A 6537-nucleotide genomic window follows, 5' to 3' on the forward strand; every position below is an offset into this window, starting at 1 on the left:
GCTAAGACAGTCCCTGGCATCTGCTGTAATAGACCGGCGGATGCCGGGGAGTGTCTTAGCTGCCGGGGCCTGCAGATTGTCACGCTCCTACCGCTGAAGAAAACCAGCGGTGGCAGTAGCGCGGCCATGCTGTAAATCCGCTCCTCCCCCCACATTCGGACTATAAGACGCACCCTCATTTTCCTCCGAAATTTTGGGGAAAAAAGTGCGTCTTATAGTCCGAAAAATACGGTATATATATTTTTTTACTGTCTTGATAATTAATGCAAAGCCTGGGAGCCTTCAACTGCCTCCCAGTTGTTATGGCAATGGAAAGCCAGCCCTAGATTTTGTTCTTGGGACCAGAGAACTGAGACGCTGGGGGCCTTAAAGCCAGCGATCAGTACAGGCACCAGCTGCGGGCAATAACACTAGGTCTTTGATGTATAATACAGCAGGGACCCGGCCACCATATTTAAATACCCAACGTCCAACATACCATTACAGTGGATGTCAGGAAGGGGTTAATTAGAGGTATGGTTTGTTGTATACTTACTTTCAAAGGAATTCAGTCACAAGTTTTTTAATGAATTAGAGGATCTTTACTGCTTCTGAATGACCATGGCTGTCAGCCAGTTAAAAAGGAGCCAGGGTCAGGCTGTGATAAAATAAAAGAGGGGGAGTTGGTGGTTTAGCCTACAGGCCAGGACTGTGGAGTCGGTAGGCCAAACCACCGACTCCTTTATACATGGCTAACAGCCAGGGTCACTGCGAAGTAATAAAGATCCTCTAAGTCATTAAAAATCAAGTGACTGAATTCCTATGAAAGTATGCAACAAACTATACATGTAATTAATTATACAATATATATGTATAGCAATAAAAAATAATCATTTTATTTTAAAACCAGAGACAGTAACTATTTTCCCCGACTCTGATTCTACCGCAATAGCCTTAGTGAAAAGTAGGGACAGCAATCAAATCTTCAAAAAATATGTGTATTTTATTTTACTATTCAGCTTTTATATCTTGCCTGAATAAATATTTGTTAAAAATTACTAAATTTACTTTATTCTATATATTTTAAAATCATTGTTTGGGGCTATGTAGCCACATATATAATCTCAATACAGTGTTCATTCAGGCAAAATTATTTAGGGGGAACACAAAACTAGACATTTTTTTGCAGTATTCCGCTTAAGCAACTGGAATAAAACATTATTGCATGAAGACTTAGGCGTTGGCTCCACGCTGCAGAAACACACCTTTTTTTGTTGCAATTTTTGCGCCAAAGCCAAGAGTAGGTTAAGTAAAAGGGTGATGTATAAGTACTTCCTACAGTGGGTAAGGGATACAGCCATTGCTAAAATCCAAAAAATTCATTTTATTTCTCATTAATATACACTCAGCACAAATCTTGACAGATAAAACCCACAAATGTAGATATTTTCGCAAATTTATTAAAAAAGAAAAACGGAAATATCACATGGTCATAAGTATTCAGACCCTTTGCTCAGTATTGAGTATTTTCCCCTTTTGAGCTAGTACAGCCATAAGTCTTCTTGGGAATGATGCAACAAATTATTCATATCTAGATTTGGGGATCCTCTGCCATTCTTCCTTGCAGATCCTCTCCAGTTCCATCTGGTTGGATGGTGCATGTTGGTGGACAGCCATTTTCAGGTCTCTCCAGAGATGCTCAATTGGGTTTAAGTCAGGGCTCTGGCTGGGCTAGTCAAGAATGGTCACAGAGTTGTTCCGAACCCACTTCTTTGTTATTTTAGCTGTGTGCTTAGGATCATTGTCTTGTTAGAATGTGAACCTTTGGCCCAGTCTGATGTCCAGAGCACTATGGAAGAGGTTTTCTTCCAAGATATTTCTGTACTTGGCCACATCAATCTTTCCTTCAATTGCAACCAGTCGTCCTGTCCCCGCAGCTGAAAAACACCCCCATAACATGATGCTGCCACTACAATGTTTCACTGTTAGGATTGTATTGGGCAGATGATGAGCAGTGTCTGGTTTTCTACACACATATCGCTTAGAATTAACGTCAAAAAGTTCAATCTTTATCTCATCAGACCAGAGAGTCTTATTTCTCAGTCTGGGAGTCCTTCATGTGTTTTTTTGGCAAACTCTATGTGGACTTTCATATGACTTGCACTGATCTTTAAAGGGGCTCTATCAGCAAAATCATGCTGATAGAGCTCCACATATGCGTGAATAGCCTTTAAAAAGGCTATTCAGGCACCATAAAAGCTATATTAAACCACCCCCCTGTTTTAAAATAAAACCCTAAAAAAGAATGTTATCTACTTACGCATCGTGCACGCTGGGCAGGCATTCAGGGTGCGCCGTCTTCTTCATCCACGCCTCTTCTTCCTGCGATGTCCTCCGTTCCCGTCCTCCTCCTGCGCTCGCGAGCGGACACTGATATAAAAAAAATGGCCTGGGCGCCTGCGCAGTAGACGTAGTAGAAGTCGCATGCTACTCAGCCCATGCCATTTTTTTATATCAGTGTCCGCTCGCGAGCGCCGGAGGAAGACGGGACTGGAGGACATCGCAGGAAGAAGAGGCGTGGATGAAGAAGACACACCCTGAATGCCCGCCCACCATGCATAAGTAGATATTCTTTTTTAGGGTTTTATTTTAAAACGGGGGGGGGGGGGGGGTAGTTTAATATAACTTTTACAGTGCCTGAATAGCCTTTTTAAAGGCTATTCATGCATATGTGGGGCTCTATCAGCATGATTTTGCTGATAGAGCCCCTTTACAATGAAACCAAAATCTTCTTTATAGCATGAACAGATCATGGGGAATTAGCATTAGTAGCAAGGGTTACGGAAATGCCTAATATTCAGCAAAACAACAGCATTAGAGTTGAGCGAACACTGTTTGGATCAGCCGATCCGAACAGCACGCACCCATAGAAATGAATGGAAGCACCTGTGACGCCGGCCGCCGGCAAAGTCAGCGTCACAGGTGCTTCCATTCATTTTTATGGGTGCGTGCTGTTTGGATCGGCTGATCCGAACAGTGTTCGCTCATCTCTAAAGAGCATCATTAGTGCAAACCTTAAATCATCATAGGCTGCACTTCTTGCAACAGAAACAATCTGATGTAATACACCACTGATGCAAATTCTAAAACTTAACATTTAATTCAACCTGTTAAAAATGTTATTTAAAAAAAATAAAAATCTGAAAAACCCAGTCACCACAGTTATAGTCAAAAATATTCACACAAATAGGATTACTATGGGTAATACACTTATACCTATTGTAAACGCAAAGTGACCCACAGTATTAAATACACATTTAGGTAAATAAATTGAAACATCTTACCAAAGTGTCAGCAGGAGTCAGATAATGGGGCTAGGGACAACTAGGGCTGTTTACCAGGGAGAGCTTGGGACTGCCCTTGTCAGGGCGGGAGTCATTGGGGGCCAGGGATTATACAGGGTGTTTACAGGGTGTTTACAGGGATACTCCCGTTTTACCTGTGGTGCTCCCTGTATTGTCTGACTCCTGCTGACACTTTGGTAAGATCATTTCAATTTATTTACCTAATGTGTATTTAACCCCTTCCCGACATGCGCCGTAATAGTACGGCGCGTGTCGGGTCTGTAACTATGGCGACCGCCCGGGAGCCGGGCGGCCGTCATAGCCGCCGGGTGTCTACTGCTTTAAGCAGTAGACAACCGGCTCTAATGCCTCCGATCGGTCCTCGGACCGATCGGAGGCATTAACCCCTCCGGCGCTGCTGTCAAAGGCGCCGGAGGCGCCATCTTCCCGGCGGCGCATGGGCGCCTCCATTTTGGCAAGGATCGTCGGCTCCTGGAGCATGCTCCAGGGCCGACCCCCCGTTGCCATGACAGCCGGGAGCCTTGTTAAGGGCTCCCAGCCAGTCTGCAAATTCTCTCTTTTGCAGGCTGGTGTATACAGCCTGCAAAAGAGATGATGATTTTTTGCAATGCATTGCAATGCATTAGCATTGTAATGCATTGCATTAGTGATCAGACCCCCTGGGGTTCAACACCCCTAGGGGGTCTAATAAATGCAAAAAAAAAATAAAAAAAAGTAAAAAAAAATATAAAAAGTATTAAAAGTTCAAATCACCCCCCTTTCCCTAGAACACATATAAAAGTAGTTAAAAACTGTGAAACATATACATGTTAGGTATCCCCGCGTCCGAAATCGCCCGCTCTACAAATCTATAAAAATATTTTTCCTGTTCGGTAAACGCCGTAGCAGGAAAAATAGTCAAAAGTGCCAAACCGCCGTTTTTTCACTGTTTTAATTCTGATAAAAATTTGAATAAAAAGTGATCAAAGCAATAACATTTCCCGAAAATGGTAGAACTAAAAAGTACACCCGGCCCCGCAAAAAAAGACGCCCTATGCATCCCCGTACACCTATGTATAAAAAAAAGTTACGGCCGTCGGAATATGGCGACTTTTAGAAAAAAAATTTTTTAACACCGTTTTGGAATTTTTTTTAGGGGTCAAAATGTAAATAAAACCATATAAATTTGGTATCCCCGGAACCGTACCGAAACACAGAATACAGGGGACATGTCATTTCGGCTGCACAGTGAACGCCGTAAAACCAAAGCCCGTAAGAAAGTCGCAGAAATGCATTTTTTCTTCAAATCCACCCCATTCTGAATTTTTTTCCTGCTTCCCAGTACATTATATAGAATAATTAATGGTGGCATCATGAAGAAAAAATGTCCCGCAAAAATTAAGACCTCATATGACTCTGGGAGCGGAGAAATAAAAAAGTTATGGGGTTTAGAAGGAGGGGAGTCAAAAACGAAAAACGAAAATCAAAAAATGCCATCGGCGGGAAGGGGTTAATACTGTGGGTCACTTTGCGTTTACAATAAGTATAAGTGTATTACCCATAGTAATCCTATTTGTGTGAATATTTCTGACTATAACTGTGGTGACTGGGTTTTTCAGATTTTTTAAAAAAGAACATTTTTAACAGGTTGAATTAAATGTTAAGTTTTAGAATTTGCATCAGTGTTGTATTACATATTATTGAAATTGCTCCCTGTCAGGATGTATGACAAACATCCATAGCAGGGAACCAGTTATAGAGTACCTTTCATCACTGCCACCAATTCCAGTGATTAGCATCTGTTAATAAGATGCATCCACTGATGCCACCACAGTTGGAATTCTTTCTCTATGCCCCACGGTTCCCAAGCAACAAGTGCAGTAAGTTTTGGTGCTTAATGTCAGAAGGGCAGTGTCAGACAAAGGAGAGTTCCAATCAGAGACAGCCAGTATCAGAGCTCAGAATCACACTCCTTGCCTGCTCATTCCTGCACTGCTTTCTGGAAAAAAAAAATTCAGAATGGGGTGGATTTAGTGAAAAAGTGCATTTTCACCACTTTGCTATGGGTGTAGTGTTTACAACGATCACCGAAGAGCCCTAATGACTGTTTAGCTGTATTCTGCGAGTTGTTACAATTATGGCGATACCAAAATTTTTTATAGTTTTGGTGATGTTTCAATATATTAACAAAAGCCCGAAATTTTGAAACAAAAATTTGCTACATGGGTGAATTCCCTAATCATTTTTCAGCACTACAAACTGGGTGTGTCGGCTAATTCCAACTCCGTTTGGAAGGAAAGTTCCATCTACAGCTCTCCCTCCCTAATTTTTGTCTCCTCTGTTTTATCCTCCTGATAAGTGCCATTTTGAACATGTTAGGAAAAGATGAGGATTAATATTAACCTTAAAGGGATTCTATCACTGGGATTTTACATTTTCAATTAAGCCTATCTTCATGTAGCCTTTAGAAAAGCTATTGTAGACATACCTTTTCTTTCCAGATCGTTGCAGACATTTTCCCAGGGGCATTACCCCTGTGCTCAGAGCACACCCACGTCATCATCCTGGACCTTTCATCATTGCCCCCTACTTACTTGTAGATCACTGCTTCCCCTCCTCTTCTTTGCTTCATTGTTCCGTCAGCACTAACGTACCGCGTATACCCAAGATTTAGTTCTCGCTGATCCTTGTATGCGCCTTTGTTTTGCACCCAAATCATTACCATGATTTGATCCAGCGCCATATGATCATCAAAGACCACGCTGAGATGAGGAAGTATTTTGTGTCCATATTAAAGGATAATCATTGATTAATCTTCCATATGGGATACTACCATGTACGTATTTACAAGTAGGAGATAGATTTGTCCCTCTAGGAGACCATAGCTGTTCACAAGACTACTAGACCACGTGAAAGTAAATGTGACACGTATTAATATAGGGATTATCTAGGCGCACACTGTGTTAATCATACTATCCCTGTGAGTGATCTGCGATTACGTGCTTTGACATTTGACAGCATTTACATCACCAGGTTTTTACACGGATACTCCTAGATATGGGATACCTGATTATCTCTTTGAGTGGAGAGATGGAGGTGGTTCCCATTTCTAATCATACCTACTCGAGGGTACTCTATATTTTAAGTAGTGACCAGGCCATTGAGCCCATTTTTTTCTACGTTACCAAATTTTTAGATTCATCATTAAAAGTTA

Source organism: Leptodactylus fuscus, chromosome 4 (genome assembly GCF_031893055.1).
Source record: "Leptodactylus fuscus isolate aLepFus1 chromosome 4, aLepFus1.hap2, whole genome shotgun sequence".
In the NCBI taxonomy this organism is placed as follows: Eukaryota; Metazoa; Chordata; class Amphibia; order Anura; family Leptodactylidae; genus Leptodactylus; species Leptodactylus fuscus.